The sequence below is a fragment of the Camellia sinensis genome, chromosome 1 (genome assembly GCF_055761805.1).
Source record: "Camellia sinensis isolate YWXY chromosome 1, ASM5576180v1, whole genome shotgun sequence".
NCBI classification, from domain to species: Eukaryota; Viridiplantae; Streptophyta; class Magnoliopsida; order Ericales; family Theaceae; genus Camellia; species Camellia sinensis.
The window spans coordinates 116,942,785-116,960,104 of record NC_138961.1 but is presented as its reverse complement, the minus strand read 5'-3'; positions in this window follow the sequence as shown (position 1 = coordinate 116,960,104).

The window sequence follows — 17,320 nt, the reverse complement described above, 5'->3', positions numbered from 1 at the left end:
CGGCAGTGCTCTTCACCTGCTCTTTTGTGCCTTGCAATTGTTGCATTGACCTAAGTTTTTCAAAACTTTTTGAACAATGTGTTGAAAACAAAGAGGAAGGAATTCCTCAGGATTTGCAAAAATTTGATCAATTGAGAGAAAGAGAGGCGTGCTAAGCCCTTAATGAATGAGATCATGTTTGTTAATGTGAGTACTGAAAAGGATCCTGGCTTGATCCAGATTGGTTCTACAATGTCTTCAGCGCAAGCGATTTGTAGCTTTCTTAAAAAAAAAAAATCAAAAAATGTTTTGCGCGATCCTGCGAAAACCTGTGTGGAATCGCTCTTGAGATTGTGCAGCTTAGGATCGCTCTCAACCTCGAGACTCGACCCCTTTCTTTCAAACCTCGAACTCAGATTCAGAGTATTCAATGGTCAACCATCGAAAGACGCCTGTGTGGCCAGATTTGAAGCAACCCATGAATTAGCAGCAAGAAAGTCAGATCGAGAAGATCATATGTCATCAAAAGAAGCTTGCAAAGCTAGATCTGAAGTATCCGTGGAACTAGGGGCAAAAATGTCTGTTGCGCTCGCAGAGCCGAAGATGGATCATTCCACAAATCAATGAAGATCGGCAAGAATGCCAAACCCTAGAAGGGAGGAAAGAAGAAGACATTGCTGAAGGACAACCAAGTTCCTATCCACAACACTAGGGGCAAATTCACCCTCCATTGGATGGACTTCTACATCATTAGCGAATAACAGCCATTCTCCTGGATTCAGATGACTCCAAGATCACAAAACCATTTGACATGGACAAAGCTACACTTTTACCCTTGAGAGGCTCGCTGGGCCAAAAACCCGGAAGGGCGACCCAGGCAAAAGTTAGAGCAAGCAAAAGAAAAAAGAGAAAAATGCAAAAAAAAGAAAAGAAGAAAAAATGAAGAAAATGAAAAGAAAAGATGAAAAAGAAAAAGATAGAAAAGAATTGAAAAGAAGAGAAGAACAAAGCTCGCAAGGTTGAAAACCCAGAAAGGGCGACCTTGGCTAAAGTTAGAGCGCAAAAGGAGAGGTTTAATACCCGAGTGTGCCTTACCCGAACTATGTAAGGCTTGATTCCCATGTTTGGGATACGTAGGCAACTTCGTTCTGAAGTCCAGCCATAAACGCTTCCAAATTCGACTGTGTCCATGTGATGGTTCTGGTCATCTTTGTCTTCTCTGTATCCAAGAGTTCGGTTGTGATTGTCACTCTGAGGACTGATTACAATGCGCTGCGGTGCTATCCAAACAAGGGGTAACTTTCCGTTGCCATATAGTGTGCTGCGGTGCTATTCAGACTAGAGGCAACGTTCAGTTGCCATGCAGTGCCATTCAGACAAGGGGCAATTTTCCATTTGTTTTGGATCTGAGGTTGTGCATCTCAAGAGTAAATTATGCGTCGGTCGAGCAGTGGCCATTTGCAAAAATAGTTTTTGAAAATTTTTAATGAGGTTGACTAATTCTCTCGAAAATTATTCCATTTTTCTAAAACTGGACCATTTCTTGGACCCAAAAATGGAAACTTTTCAGTGCTCACAGCCTGACTTGCATGATTTTAAATCAGAAAATTGAACAAACATGTTAATCTAACTCTCATATTGGTCAAAATTGTTTTAGTAGAAAAACAAAAAAAAAATGGTCAAAATAATGAAACTAGGGGCACAGTTGAGTCAGGTGTTCTGTATTTTCCCCGTTGTAAACATACTTGCCAGAAAAAGGGCACTCTACTTGTCAGAAAGGGCACCGTATTCGCCAGAAAGGAGGGCACCACTGAAGCTAACCGCAAAAGGGCTGAAAGCTCTATCACCCTCCAAGCAGCAAGGTATCAAGCTAAGTGCGAAGCACGAACTGGAATGGGGCAAGATATTCTACTCCCTCATCTGGACAGATCTGATCATGTCCAAACTCCCCAACAGAGCATCGTTAACCGATGTCAGCTGCAGATTTGCTACACACCCAGTTGTAGCGCAACCCCTCTGTGGGAGAGACTCACTGTTGTGAACAAGAATGTGAATCTGGTAGAATACCAGGGGCAAGAGCCCACAATTTCTTGTTTAGCCATCAACCACCCAGGGGAGGGATAAAAAATGCGAGATTGAAGAATAGAGAGATGTACGCTAAGAGGAAAAGTGAGGAAAGGGCTTTTTCAGAAAAACAGAGCCTGAGGGCCGAGTGATGTGAGAATCACAAATTAGAAAGGGTGGGAAACAAATACCCGGAGAAACTGGCTCCTCGCGATCTGAGAGTTCTCTCGTCTTTCCAATACGTCTGAGTGTCGTGCCTTTTGCTTTCTCTCGATTCTTGTTTTGAGTCGTTTCGAGTGTCACTTGGTGTGTTTAGGTTGTTTTACCTTGTTTTTCCTTTGTTGAGTTGTGTTTAGGTTGTTCTACCTTTGTTTTCCGTTGTTGAGTCGTTTTGACTGTGGTCAGTTGTAGGCTCAATACCCGGTTGAGAACTCATTCTCAATTTCAATTTCAAAAAAAAAATCGCTTTGTGCTCAGAATGCTATGCCATTCTCCATGTTTGTGCAAAATGAGATTTTGTTCTTTCAAAAACCGCAGGGTTCAACCCGGGTCATGTGAAAACAGTAAAACCATGACCTATCAGAAGCTATATAGGTTCCAGACTTCGAAGCAAAAAAAAAAAAAAAAAGGAGAAAATGTCGGGCATCTAAGTTTGTTTCAACTTCTGCAAGTTCCGTCGTCGCATCCTGTATGTCCAGAATGAGCTGTGTGTTCAAAATTAAAAGACTACTGTGTTATAAGCCGTGTGTTCAGATCGAGCAGTGTTGTGTTATGAGTTGCGTGTTCAAAATTGAAAATGTATGAGCTGCGTGTTCAAAGTGGAATGTGTGAGCTGCGTGTTCAAAATGAACTGAATCAGCTATGTGTCCATAAATGAAAATTTATGGGCTGCGTGTTCAGAAGTTCAAAAGTTTGGGCTGCGTGTTCAACTTTCAAACAAATGTGTGTTGCGTGTTCATATTCAAAAATGGGCTGCGTGTTCAGAAGTTCAAAAGTTTGGGCTGCGTGTTCAACTTTCAACAAGTGTGTGCTGCGTGTTCACATTCAAAAATGGGCTGCTTGTTCAGAAGTTCAAAAGTTTGGGCTGCGTGTTCAACTTTCAAAAGTGTGTGCTGCGTGTTCACATTCGAAAATGGGCTGCGTGTTCAGAAATTCAAAAGTTTGGGCTACGTGTTCAACTTTCAAAAGTGTGTGCTGCGTGTTCACATTCGAAAATGGGCTGCGTGTTTAGAAATTCAAAAGTTTGGGCTGCGTGTTCAACTTTCAACAATTGTGTGCTGCGTGTTCACAATCAAAAATGGGCTACGTGTTCAAAAGGTCAAAAGTTTGGGCTGCGTGTTCAACTTTCAAACAAATGTGGGCTGCGTGTTCACATTCAAAAATGGGTTGCGTGTTCAGAAGTTCAAATGTTTGGGCTGTGCGTTTAACTTTCAACAAGTGTGTGCTGCGTGTTCACATTCGAAAATGGGCTGTGTGTTCAGAAATTCAAAAGTTTGGGCTGCGTGTTCAACTTTCAACAAGTGTGTGCTGCGTGTTCACATTCGAAAATGGGCTGCGTGTTCAGAAATTCAAAAGTTTGGGCTGCGTGTTCAACTTTCAACAAGTGTGTGCTGCGTGTTCACAATCAAAAAATAGACTGCGTGTTCAGAAATTCAAAAGTTTGAGCTGCGTGTTCAACTTTCAAAAACTGTGGGCTGTGTGTTCACGACAACAAGTTCGAGCTGTGTGTTCAGATTTCAAGAAAATGTGGGCCACGTGTTCACCGCAAGAGTTTGAGCTATGTGTTCAGATTTCAAGAAAATGTGGGCTGCGTGTTCACGACAAAAGTTTGAGCTGTGTGTTCAGATTTCAAAAATGTGGGCTGCGTGTTCAAAAATTCAAGTGCTTGAGCTGTGTGCTCAAAATGCAAACCAAATGCTGTGTTATAGACTAAGTGTTCAGATTGAGCAGTGTTATAAGCTGTGTGCCCGAAGAATGAGCTGTGTGCCCGAAGAATGAGCTGTGTGCCAGAAAGGAGCTGTGTGCCTGAAGAATGAGCTGTGTGCCCGAAACGAGCTGTGTGCCCGAAAATGAGCTATGTGCCCGAAAATGAGCCGTGTGCCCGAAATGAGTTGTGTGCCCGAATGAGCTGTGCACCCAGATAAATAGAGTGCCGTGTTTCGAGCTGCATGCCAAATAAACAGAATATTGTGTTGTGAGCCGCGTGCCAAACAAACAAAGTGTTGTGTTGTGAGCTGTGTGCCAAACGAATGGAATACTATGTCGTAAGCCGTGTGCCAAGTTTTGCATTGTGCATGCATTTTATCGCGCTATTTTGCGCACCTTATTCGCACTGTTTTGTGCATCTCATGCATTTTGCATACATTTCATTTCACGCTATTTTGCGCATCGCGCTATCTCGCGCACCTCAATCGCACTGTTTTGTGCAGTTTATCACTCGCGCTTTCTTGCGCATCGCATTGTTTTGTGCAGTTTACACTCGCACTCTCTTGCGCATCGCACTATTTTGTGCATTTTACACTCACGCTCCCTTGCGTATCGCACTGTTTTGTGCAGTTTACACTCATGCTTTCTTGCGCATCGCACTGTTTTGTGCAGTTCATCACTCGCGCTCTCTTGCGCATCGCACTATTTTGTGCAATTTGCGCATCGCACTATTTTGTGCAGTTTACACTCGCGCTTTCTTGCGCATCGCACTATTTTGTGCAGTTTACACTCGCGCTCTCTTGCGCATCGCACTGTTTTGTGCAGTTTATACTCGCGCTTTCTCGCGCATCGCACTAACCTATGCATTTCATTACTTGCTCCCTCTCATCTTGCGTACAAAATACTAGTAGCACTTGTTAGTGCTTTGTTCGCGCTATCTTGCGCACCTTTCTCGCACCTGTTAGTGCATTGCTCGCGCTGTTCTGCGCACCTTACCTACACTTGTTTGTGCATTGCATCGCACTATCTTGTGCACATTTGCGTCGCACTATCTTGTGCATTCACTTTCACTCGCACTGTCTTGTGCACTTTGTTTTTGTATCATTCGCATTGTCTTGTGCACTCTCTGGTCTAGGAGACCTTAAATCCTGCATCTTCATTCGCACTGTCATGTGCACTCTCTGGTCTAGAAGACCTTAAATCCTCTAAAGGTGCAATTCCTTTGGTGTTTGTCATGCCCAAACGACTTCCGGTGGTCTGGTATAGCCACCTGCCTGTGTTTGCGGTGAGTTCCTAAGAGACCAACTGAGACGGTGGAAACTAGAGTTCGAATGGCTCATGCCTAGAACGCAAAGGTTCGGAATTTCCGAGACTAAAGTCTGGTTTAAATACCCAGGGGTATATCCTCGACTTGAAATCTATATGGCAGCCCCATAGGTTGAGATAGCATATGTATGGGCCTCAATTTTGGATATTGAACCAACATAGTCTGTTACCCTGTTGGAGAATAGGGAAAGCTGCGACCATAGTCAGGGAGAAAAGTAGTACCTCTGGTTCAACCAAGAAGAAGCGAAAGATCCCCAACAGCATGAGGTAAGTCATTACCAATTGCCTCTATAAGGTACCTTCACCTCTTAGCTATTACATTGCATTTTAGCCACTACATTACAGTGCATTGCATAAATCCCCAATTATCAAATCGGCTTCGCGAAAGCCTGTAAGTCCAATTATCAAACCGGCTTCGCGTAACGTATAAGTCCAATTATCAAACCGACTTCGCGTAACATATGAATCCAATTATCAAACCGGCTTCACGTAGCGTATAAGTCCAATTTTCAAACCAGCTTCGCGTAGCGTATAAGTCCAATTATCAAAATCTTTCTGCATATCATTTTGCATCCTGCCCCTGAACTACGCTGGTTTGATTCCTTGCAAATGGATACGTAGGCAGCCTGCGGGCACAACCATTTATTTATCCATATTTTGTTTGTTTGTCCAAGTCTTCGGCCTTGTCAAAAATGGGTCATCTCTGGGCTTTGACATTCACTCATGTCATTTCATGACTTCGAGCTCTGCCAAAGAAGGGCAACTATAGACACCCCATTTTTGACTGCCCTTAAGACTTGGGCACTACTGATGGTTTACTTGGTGGAGAAAGTTGAGCAAGGCAAAGGTTTGATTTCTTTGGCAAGAGGAGAGTCAAACCCTAACCTCACACCCCATTTCTTGATCAAAAGATTTTAGATCTTAAAACCCTCTCTTTCGAAATATTTTTGAAATAAAGTTCCTACAATGTCTTGAGGCTCACATTTTGTTAAATGTCGCATTTTTTGGTAAACCGAGCCAGGACAAAGTGAAAATGAATGAAAGAGAGATGGAATCTTTAAAAAATATTTCAAAACACCTTGCTTACGGGTTTTAAGTTGAGAAAAATAGGAGAAAAGGGGAGAAATCCAGTTGGGGGAGAAAATGGGCATGAACCATTAAGAGAGAGTCGAGCAGCCCTCGCTGAATCGGGCCTATTCATTTATACACTTGGATTTAAGATATGAGGCCATTACCGTTGGAAAGGAGACTTCTGGGGATTCATTTTACACTCAATAATCTCCTAAAGCCAAGTCCGGACGGGGGAGATATGGTTGGTTGAAGTAGGGCATCAATCCGGTTGGACAGAATCTGCGCGGCTTCACCAAAACAGGCATAACTTTTTGCACAATTGGAATTTTAATGCAAGGCTGGTGCCATTGGAAAGCTAACTTCTGGGGCTTCATTTTGGACACTAGCCGACCACTTGAACCTTTTGACCCTGGTCAGCCGACCAGGGCAAGTGGTCGGCCGACCACTTGAACTGGTCGGCCAGCTCCCCCCTTTTCTGTCTCAAAAAGTTGGTTCCAGCTGTGCCAACTGGGAGGCATTTACTGCAGCCTCCATACACGTGTATGGAGGATCTTCAAGCTTGGTTTTTGGCTTCTTTGAGAAGCTAAGGGCTTGTATCTCTATAAAGGAGGGCCTCTCCCTCATTAGCAATGGTTCAGAAGTTAGTTTTGGGCATACACTATATCTTTCCCTTCGTCTCTATATTTTAGCTTCAAAGCTCCATAGTTCTTGCCCCTTTTGCATACCACATGCTAGCACAACACCTCCACTATCAACCTTAGCATCTTGGAGCCCATTTTCAGAGATTGAAGGCTAGCTGTTTTGGTCCAGAAGCTGCTGGTCCTTTTGGCTACAAGGGTAACACTCTATTTCCCTCTTTTTGGCATTGTTTTGTTCCATCTCTTAGCTCTATTTTCGAGCATATTTGGGCTTTTTCATAAACTAAAAAAAGTCTTATTTTGAGGTCCTTAACATGTTTGTTTGAGACCATTTTTCTGTTGGAGGCCATCTACCCCCTTGCATGCTTCATTTCATCTTGCTTTAAGCCATGCATTAGGGCCTTTGTGTTGAGCTTTGTTGGCCCTTTTGACCACTGAAATCCAGCTGATTTTCAGTGGTTATTATGTGTTTTTGAGCACCAAAATCAGAGGGGGGTGACCCTCTCACCCCTTGTCTTGTTTACTAGCACTTTTGGCCTAACAAAGGAGCCCTTATTTGTATGCTTCCAAGCCATATTTCCGACCTTTTTTGGTGGGTTTTAGGACCAGCATAGGCTCTGCCCAGAGCCCATTTTTCTATTTTTGGTGTCCATCTTGCATGTGTAGAAGAACCCTCTTTATAGCCTATCAAAGGAGCCTATCATTCTTGGATGCATAGACTATATTTCAGTGGTTTTTTGGGCTTTATTTGGCATGTCATACCCCTGACTTTTTCTGGTTTAGTGACCTTTTGAATGCTCCATATACTTGTAGTGTAAACCCTCTTCACTAGCTTGTATTGCATGCTATTTTGGTCCTTGATTCTAGCACTTTTTGCCCATTCCTTAGACTTATTTTATACATGTTTTGGACTGCCTTAGCTCTATTTTTATGCCTCATGGTCGAATGATGCTTGCTATGCATGGTTGTAGTTCAATACCATTGTCTAGCTTTGAGTTTTTGAGCCTATTGCATGCTTGTGTTGAGGTGTTTCCAGGATTTGGGGCCATTGTGCATCATATTTCAGAGCTTATATGTATGCCATATTCCCATGTTTTCCACTCTTTAAATGCGTTCGAGAGTCGTGCATAAATGCCTCATTTTTGGACCGTTGCATGAGTTTCATTTCCATGCCTTTTGAGCCATCATTTTAGACCATATTCCCACTGTCTTGGACCTGCCTAGGGTCTGTTTGGGGCTGGTTTTTCCATTTGTGCATTGCTTTGTGTACCTCTAGTGTAATGCGCTTCACTAGTTTCGGTATTCGGGCCATCTAGTATGCATTGTGTGAAGTGTTTGCATGATTCAGGACCATCTTGCATCATATTTCAGAGTTGGAAAATGTATGATTGCATGCCATATTTCATCCCCTGCCACGCTTTGGTAGAGTGGCATTTGATGCCTTAGGTTCGGTCCCTTGCATTTGTGCATATTCGCATGTGTTCTTGTTGCCTAATTTCATCATGTATGGCCACTGATTTGAGTGTGGCTAAGGTCCACTCATCTTGGTTTAAGTCCATCTTGCATCGTGTATGCCATGTCCATGTTGTCGCATGAGTTGATCATTGCATTGAGCATGCCTTGTTCATCTCATTGTGTTTGTTAGTCTTCACATGTGCATTGTGTATGCCATTGTTTAGTCCATGTGCATTGAGTATGTCATGTGTAGTTCATAGCATTGTGTATGCCATTTGCATGCTAGAAGTTGCATTGAGCTTGCCATTCTTTTTTTATCATGTTTGGAATAGGAGTTAGCCCAAACACGGGAAACGAAGGGTGTTTCATACTCCAAGTGATGAAACGTGTCTCGATTCCCGGTCGCCGACACTCTTGACTATCCATGATAGAGTTGTTGGCTTTAGATGCTTATTTGTGCATTCATGCCACATTAAGTCGTGCAATCCGACTCCTCGGCCATCATGCATCGAGATGCATGATTGGTGGTCCGAGGATCGAGGGTTACACTCCCTAGAGCCTATGCTATGATGTGGAGAGTGGTCGAGCACACATTTGTTGAAAATACCTTGCCATGCTTCCCTATTGCTTTGTGTTGTAGAAAACCAAAATCCAAGGGCAGAAAGTGGTCAGCCGACCAGGTTTTCTGGCAGGCCGACCACCCTTTTTGGTCTCCACCACAAAGGGGTGGTTGGCAGGTGGTCTCCGATGCCATTGGCTGGTCGGCAGCCCTGCCACAACTTCCCAAAGTGGATATTCAGCCTCTTGGAGCTTCGTGTAAGTTTCTGAAATAAATTGCACACAAAGGCGGGATGAAGCATCGCGATGGATTTCCCGACGAGGCGACTCGAGCATGCATGCATCCATTGTCATCCAAAACAGAGCCGAGGCAGTCACATTCATTTAGTTTACATGCTTACTTAGCTAGTTTGTTAATTAGTTAATGTCGTGTAATAATTAGCTGTAGTTCATTATTCATCTGGTTTTGTATTATTCGGATCCTCCGAGGAGGGAAATGTTGTAATAAGTGTGCGTGTGTGTGATGTATGTCTTCCAACCCCACGTTTTTCTGCCTTTTATTTACTAGCTTTTGATGGTTAGTTTAGGGCATGTTTCAATTAGCATACTTATGCTCGCATGTTTGCATCATTCATTTGTATTGCATGCACCGGGCTCGGCGCATCATGCTAACTGCATTGTATTTCAATTTCAAGTTGAATACATGTTATCTGTTGCATTTCATATGTCATGTTTAGAATAGCCGAGCATATCGTAGTTGCATTTTTGCATGTGTTGCATTAGCCATCTTAACATGAACTAGGATCATGCATTGATTACTAACTAGTTTCTGTTTTGGCTTGGAGTACTTGGTAAGTATTTATGTTTTAGCATCCTTGCATGTGTGTGAGTGACTGCCATGATAGCATGCTTACCATGAGGCTATGTGCTTATGTGATATACCTGCCTGAATGCCTGTGGGTGAAGGTTGGGTTGCTTGAGTTGGAATAATTCGTCGAAACCCATGTTTTAGCCTACTTGCGAGTAGCAAACTTCAATCCATTTTCGAAACAAACGGATATGTGATGCTTTGTTCCAACTTAGGCAATCCAGTCTATACTTGTTTTGCTTGCGCATCACATAGTAATTCTAGGCTAATAAACCGGAATAAGAGCATATTTGTTTTCAAAAACTTGATATCATGGTTAGTAGAGGTCGATCTTTGATCGGGCGAACGGGGGTACTCACGAAGTGACCTTCCCCAATCGTACCCAAGTTCCCGAGCCGAGGCAACTTTGGTGATGATGGACATGTGGCCTTTGGCACGAGTCAGGGTTTCCTAAATTCCCCCAAAATAAAATATTTAGGTGGCGACTCTGTATCTGACAAAGCAGTCCATGTTTGGCCCTTCTTTCTAAAAATCAGTTTTTCAAAACGATTTGCCGGATTTGGACTCTTTGATGATTCATCGGTCTTGCATTGCACTCCGTGAGATTAGATACAGGACCGTGACAATTAAGTCCGAACTGTAGTAAGCCCAATGAACAAAACGGGATTCCCTCCCGGGACATTCGGGGACGTCTACAAGGCCACTGTTCGTCACAACGAAAGATGCCTCGGTTCGGAACGTTAGGTATGAGGGGGAAGGTCATGAATTGAGCACCCCCGCTCACCGGATCCAAGGATCGGCCTCTACAATGCCATGATATCAGTTTTATGAAGACTATATGCTCATGTTTCGGTTATTTTAATAATGGTAAAATTACTATGTCAGTCAAGCAATTTATAAATTATGTCACTTATTTTGGTATGCTTTGATTTTATGCATTTTGAAAAGTTTTTAAGTGTATACCTCAAAGAAAACTAAGCTCACATTCATATCAATCAACATCATTTCAACCTAAGCAATACAACCTCCATCCATAGGAATTCATAGAGATATATCAACTACGGAAATAGCCGCATGGTAGGATGCTATGCATAGTAAAATAACATACACAGCAGAGATGCTAAAGCTGTAAATGCTTACCTAGTACTCCTCCGCGGTATGCCAAAAAATAATATGCTATATACATATGCAAGATCATATATACAAATAGTTAATGCAATACATGCACATAATGCAACTAAAGATGCGGCTACTAAGTACATGATTTGTGAATCATTTCAAGGCATGAATTAGCGCATGAAGGCACATAAGAATTGATGAAACCCACATATGCAAATTAGTGAAATCCTAATGCATGAAAAATGGATGCAAAGCATGGACATGATTAATAAAACATGATTCTATGTATATGCAGAAAGCATGTAAATAAAAAGGATAGAAAGACTTGGATTGGAACATTATTATAGCAATTCGAATGAGAAATGGGGGAGAGAGAAAGAGATTATTACAACACTTTGAATAAATATTAATAAAGAAGGGGGATTAAAGACAATAATGAATGGATTCAGCTAAATTAATACTAAATCTAACAAATCATATAAAATCTGTATCAGCCGCTCCAGAACCACATGGGAGAACACTCCCAGAAACTGCTTACTCTGTTCATGAGGTAATCATCTGGCCGAACACAAAAATTGGTTAAACAGAGAGATGACTTGCTGAATTCATCTTCTGGTTGAGATTTAGGTCTATGCAGAATTTCCAGAACAGAAGCCACAAGACACTTTTTGAGGGGTGTTTACCCCTCTTTCCTTCTTTTCTAACTGGGATCATTTAGGGAAGAGACCAATGGGCCCCCAACCCTCTACAATGATATAAACATATATATATATATATATATAATAGATATTTTGCAATAAATCAACAATTGAATGAATAAAAATCAAGAACGACTTCAAGTCCAACAAATAGATAGAAACCTACATCTTCTCTTTGTGAATAAGGGCTAGTTAATACCCAAATCCATGCTATTGAGTGGAGAGACTAATGCAAATCATTTCTTAGTGGAAGCTTTGCTTGAAAGTATGAGATTCATCAAAGGATATTGATAACTCCTCTCCTATTCAATGAAACACCTTTGACTGAGAAGAGAGTATTCAACACCTTTGACATAAAACCCTTTTACCTTACTTCCACCCCCCCCCCCAAAAAAAAAAAAAAAAAACAACAACAACAACAATAAAAATGATAATCAACCACTTTCTCAAAACCAAATCCCAAAAATCATTCAACTAACCCCATGAAACAACCTCCATTACTCATTAAGATTGAGCATTGGTTGAACCATATGGGCCAACATGCTGAGATGATGAGATATGTGATAAAAAAGTGTATAAAATGAAACAAAAAACTCAACATAATTAAACTTGTGGATGGGTGGCTACTTTCTACTCCCTCCACATCCACACAGTTCCAAATATCACATCTATATACAACAAGAAGGAATTAAAGCACTAGAAACCAGGAAAAGAGTACAAAAGTATATGAAAGTAAAGAGAACAATCAACTCAATGGATGGGTGGCTATGTCTTAGTTCCCTCCACATCCATGATGACCCATCACATGATTACAACAAGCTAATAGTGAGATACAAAGCCTATAAATGAAGAACAAGAGAGAAAAATATGAAAATAGTTCAAAAGTTTCACCTCTTGAAGGAGGATGAACTTTCTTGTTCACAAACTCTCTCCTAGTACCCTCAAGGTCTTTGATTAGGTCTAAGAATCCTTTGCTAGGAGTTCCAAGTCAAGGTTTAATGGTTTTTTGATGGTTGGAGTATAAGAAATGCACGTGGAGAAGTTGTAAGCTTTTGAGTTCAAGGCCTAAACCTTGGAAAAATGATCTTTCAACCTCTTGGAAAATATTTCCAACCTTAATTTTAGCTTTTTATGGAGTTTTGGGTGATGTATTAATGAATAAGTAGTGGAGAAAGAAAGAAGAAGATTGAAGATGCGGTGTGGATGTAAACAAATTTTGTAACCTTTTTGAATGAAGAAGGAGAGGTGATATTTATAGAGTTTTGAGGGAAAGAAAATATCTAAGGAACTTGTAGAGGAAGCCTATGGAAAAATATCTAAGATATTTGTGTAAAATTTGAAGAAAATGCAAAATTTCCCAAAATTGCTCTATTTCCAAGACAAATCACCCGGCCAGACAAAAAAAATGTCTGGCCAAACAAAAAAATTGTTTGGCCAGACATTTTTTAGGGAAAAACATTTTTTTTTTCTTTTTTTCAGAAAATCCTCATTTCGACTTTGTTCTTGCTCAGTTTAATAAGAAGATGTAACACTTGAATTTCAAAAATACGAACCTTGGAACTTTGTAGAAATGTTTGAAAAAGGGTTTAAGAGGGTCTAAAATATTTTGGCCAAAACAGGTATAAGATTGAGATTAAAGCTTAAACCTAGCTCTCCTGCTGAGGAATTTGTAAGATAGGGCATTCCCACTTTCATCATTGGGTGTTTGGAAAAGAGCGCTCAAGTCTTAGGGCTGGTCAAAATGGGATATCTGCAGTTGCCCCTCTTTGACAGAGCTCGATGTGTCATCCCATAACGTGAGTGAATGTCAAAGTCAAAAGATGACACTTTTGATGAGGTTATAAGACTTGGACAAACAAACAAAATATAGATGCAGTTGGTTGAACCTGAGGGTTGTCTATATATCCTTTTCCAAGGAATCAAACCAGTGTAGTTCAGAGGCAGAATGCAAATGATATGCAGCATGCTGACAGTTTATAGATGCAACAAAGAATACTATTCAAGTGTGTTTTCTACACAAGTGAAAAAAAGGGGTGGTCGAGGCCAAGCACATTCCAAACACACCGCGACGCGAGATGAGGAACACACTCTAATCGTGCTGAAATTCCAAGAAGAGGAACACACTCTAATTGCGTTGAAATTGAGACAAGATGAACAAACTCTAACCATGCTGAAATTCCAAGAAAAGGAACACACTCTAATCGCGTTGAAATCGAGAGAAAATGAACAAACTCTAACCGCACTGAAATCGCGAGAAGAGGAACACAACACTCTAACCACGCTGATATCGCGAGAAGAGGAACGTACTCTAATCGTGCTAAAATCACAATAAGAGGGACACCACACTTTAACCGTGCTAAAATCGTGAGAAGAGGAACACAACACTTTAACCTCGTTGAATTCACGAGAAAAGGAACACACTCTAATTGCGTTGAAATCATGAGAAGAAAAACACAACACTCTAACCGCGCTAAAATTGTGAGAAAAGGAACACAATACACTCTAACCGTGCTAAAATCGCAAAAAGAAGAACAACACACTCTAATTGCGCTAAATTCACGAGAAGAGGAACACAGTCTAATTACGGTGAACTCGCGAGAAGAGGAACACAACACTCTAATCGCACTGACTTCACGAGAAGAGGAACACACTCTATTCACGTTGAAATCGCGAGAAGATGAAGGGTGTTAACCAAGAGAAAATAAAGGTGGTGTTAACCGACAACCCTAACCATACTTTCATATGGGAAAAGGAAGGTATTAACCAATAGAAAACAAACCAAACACCCTTTACGTGTAAAGGGTGAAGGCAATGCAATGAAGAATGCAATGCATGCAATACAACATGTGGTAGACGCAAAAAGCGGTATGCCTCACAGCTACGGAAATAGGCGTACATGCCGATTGAGAGCTGGACTTACATGCTTTTGCATTGCCTTGAGAGATGATGATCTATGAAATGTAGTGTGATAAAATGATGGAAAAAAACAAAGATGGCAATATGCAAGGCAAGCCTCATGTAAATGATGATGAGGCATAACGAAATATGCAGACATGTGGAACGCCACCTTTTTGAATGCAAAAGGGATCATGTGAGGGGATGCACTTTAAGTGAAAATGGTGCATAATACATATCTCAAAACATGGATAGCATGGAAAGCAATACATGATGAATGATATGTGGATATGCATGGTTGGTGGGACGATACATGATGCAACTTATGAGATGAATAATATGGAGAGTGGTACACCACATATCTTATGGAATGAATGCAAGGTAGTTTGTAGGTCACACCACATTATGCAACAGAGCATGACAACCTATGAAACTTATTGAAGCAAAACCAACTCCCTGCGTTAAACCTAAACACAAATCGAGGCAACTCAACGCAACTCAGTTATTAATATTTTCAAGTGCATAACAAAGTCAATAGTTAGGGCAACCAATCATGTAGATCAAATCCATTAAAGTGTGTGAGAATGCATGTATGCATAAGTCAAAGCACATATATCAATCTAAGAAAATAAGGCAACCAAAGTGAGTTTTGAATTAGTCAGAGATAACTATCAAAAATTGAATCATATCAGAACCATCATGGGGGTGAACCCACATTTACTCAGGGAAAAGTGCCTGACAGATAGCTGGGAGAAAAGTATGGTTCATGCCCTTTGTTTAGCTGAAAACTCAGTCAGATGTACTCTTGCCCCTAGTATCCATTCACTATTCGAATTTTTTCAACATCGGTAGGCGCCTATGATGAGGATCATCATATCATAGAACAACTACCACCCAATTAGCTTATGCTTCTCCTATGCCCCAGAGTGTTGAGAACTTATTCCAGTTCCCGAAGTAGTGATGGATTTCTCGCATACACTTTGCAATGATCATAGACTTGATGCCCCTTGTGCGGGCACTCTCAGTTTGTTTATGACTTCCATACATGGACTTGTTTTGAATTTGGAGTGAAGGTTTGTGTATGGAATTTTGACTATACCACTCCTATTGAATTTCGAATCATGCACACACTAACAGACACAAGAAAGACTCAACGAGTGTAGACCAAGACACACCCGACACGAAAACCACAAGACTCACAACTAACCCCAAAAGCCAAAGAAGAAGATAAAAGGCTCAAAATGTTGATCATTCATTGTGCCCCTAGTATTCCTTATGCTCACTCATTCATTCAAGAATCGCCTTTAGGAATAGAATTTGCAAAAGGTCAAGTTTCAATTCCATTTGGGTTCAAGTTGAAGATATCACTGATAAGTTCAAGCGTTGAAAATTTCTCCACCTACTGATTCAAACTAGTTCTTCCTCATCCGACGCGAATATGCTACGTGCAGTAGTCATTGTAGCTCTTGATGAATACGAAGCTAAAGAGTTGGGCAAGGATATTGGGTCAAACCTCAAGAAGAAGTTGTCTACATATCTCAACATGAGAATCAGACCTCACGTAATTCACAGTTAAGGTTCACTCAAGTATTGACAGTCTCCTTTTGCACTCTAACTTTTGCCAAAGTTGCCATTTTGGGTTTTCAGCCCTACAAGCTCTCTGTTTTTTTTTTTTTTTTTAATTTTTCATGCTCTAAGTTTTACCTAGGTTCCCTTTTAGGTTTTTGGCCCAGCGAGCCTCTCAAGGGTAATGTTACAATATTTATAGTGGATTTGATCAGTAATCATCCTTGCTCTAACAATGAAACTTGATTCACCTAGATTCAATCTTGGTTCTCCCTTGACTTCACGTTGTCTCTCTCACTTTCCCTCCACGTTCATGGTTAATTCTCTTCACCATGTGGCACCTTCTTGTATTGGTTTTTTTGAGTTTAGAGAGAACTTCTTTTCCTTATAGTTGGTTTCATTCCATAGATGCCTCTGCCTTGATGGTTGACTTTTTCTTCTTCTTCTTTTTCTTTTTTTTTCTTTTCTGATTTTTTTCCTCTCTTCTTCTTCCTTGTTTTGAGTGATGAAAATGCCCTGGAGAGAAATTCTAGGATTTGTGAGGTCTGAAAGCCATCTTGTGCTTGCCAGATTGCCAGAGTGTGAAGAGAATTCCCAAAATAGTGTATGATACCACGCACGATTCTGAATCCATCCTCTTAAATTTGCAACAAGAAACTACTTGAAATTTTGGAATGGTCATGAAGGGCATTGTGACGACAACTCAGAATTTGTTCGAACTATTTGGGGGATCCTCCTTAATACTCGAGCTTATTAGTGAAATCCCATTCTTATTAGCACAGTAGACAATTAGCACCTTTCCCTTGTTTATTTGAAATTTTCAAAGCTTTTCTTGTTTTCATTAGGTCACACATGGATTACTGTGGGCACAATCAAATGATCAAAAGCTTGACTCTCTTTCTCTTATTGAAAAGACGGAGACCCAAGGGTACACAAGAGAAACTACATAGAAAAGACCCAACTGACACAGTGACACAAGAAGAAAAAACAAACAAAACAAGACTCTAACTCGACACATGACTCAACCACCCACAAGACACAACTCGGAGTTTAACCAAAAATCACATCATTAGCATCCTGGACACAAAAGGGTTTTCATTTCTCAAGTCCATCAGCAGAATTCATGACAAACTTCAAATAGCCCATTGGTATGTCCC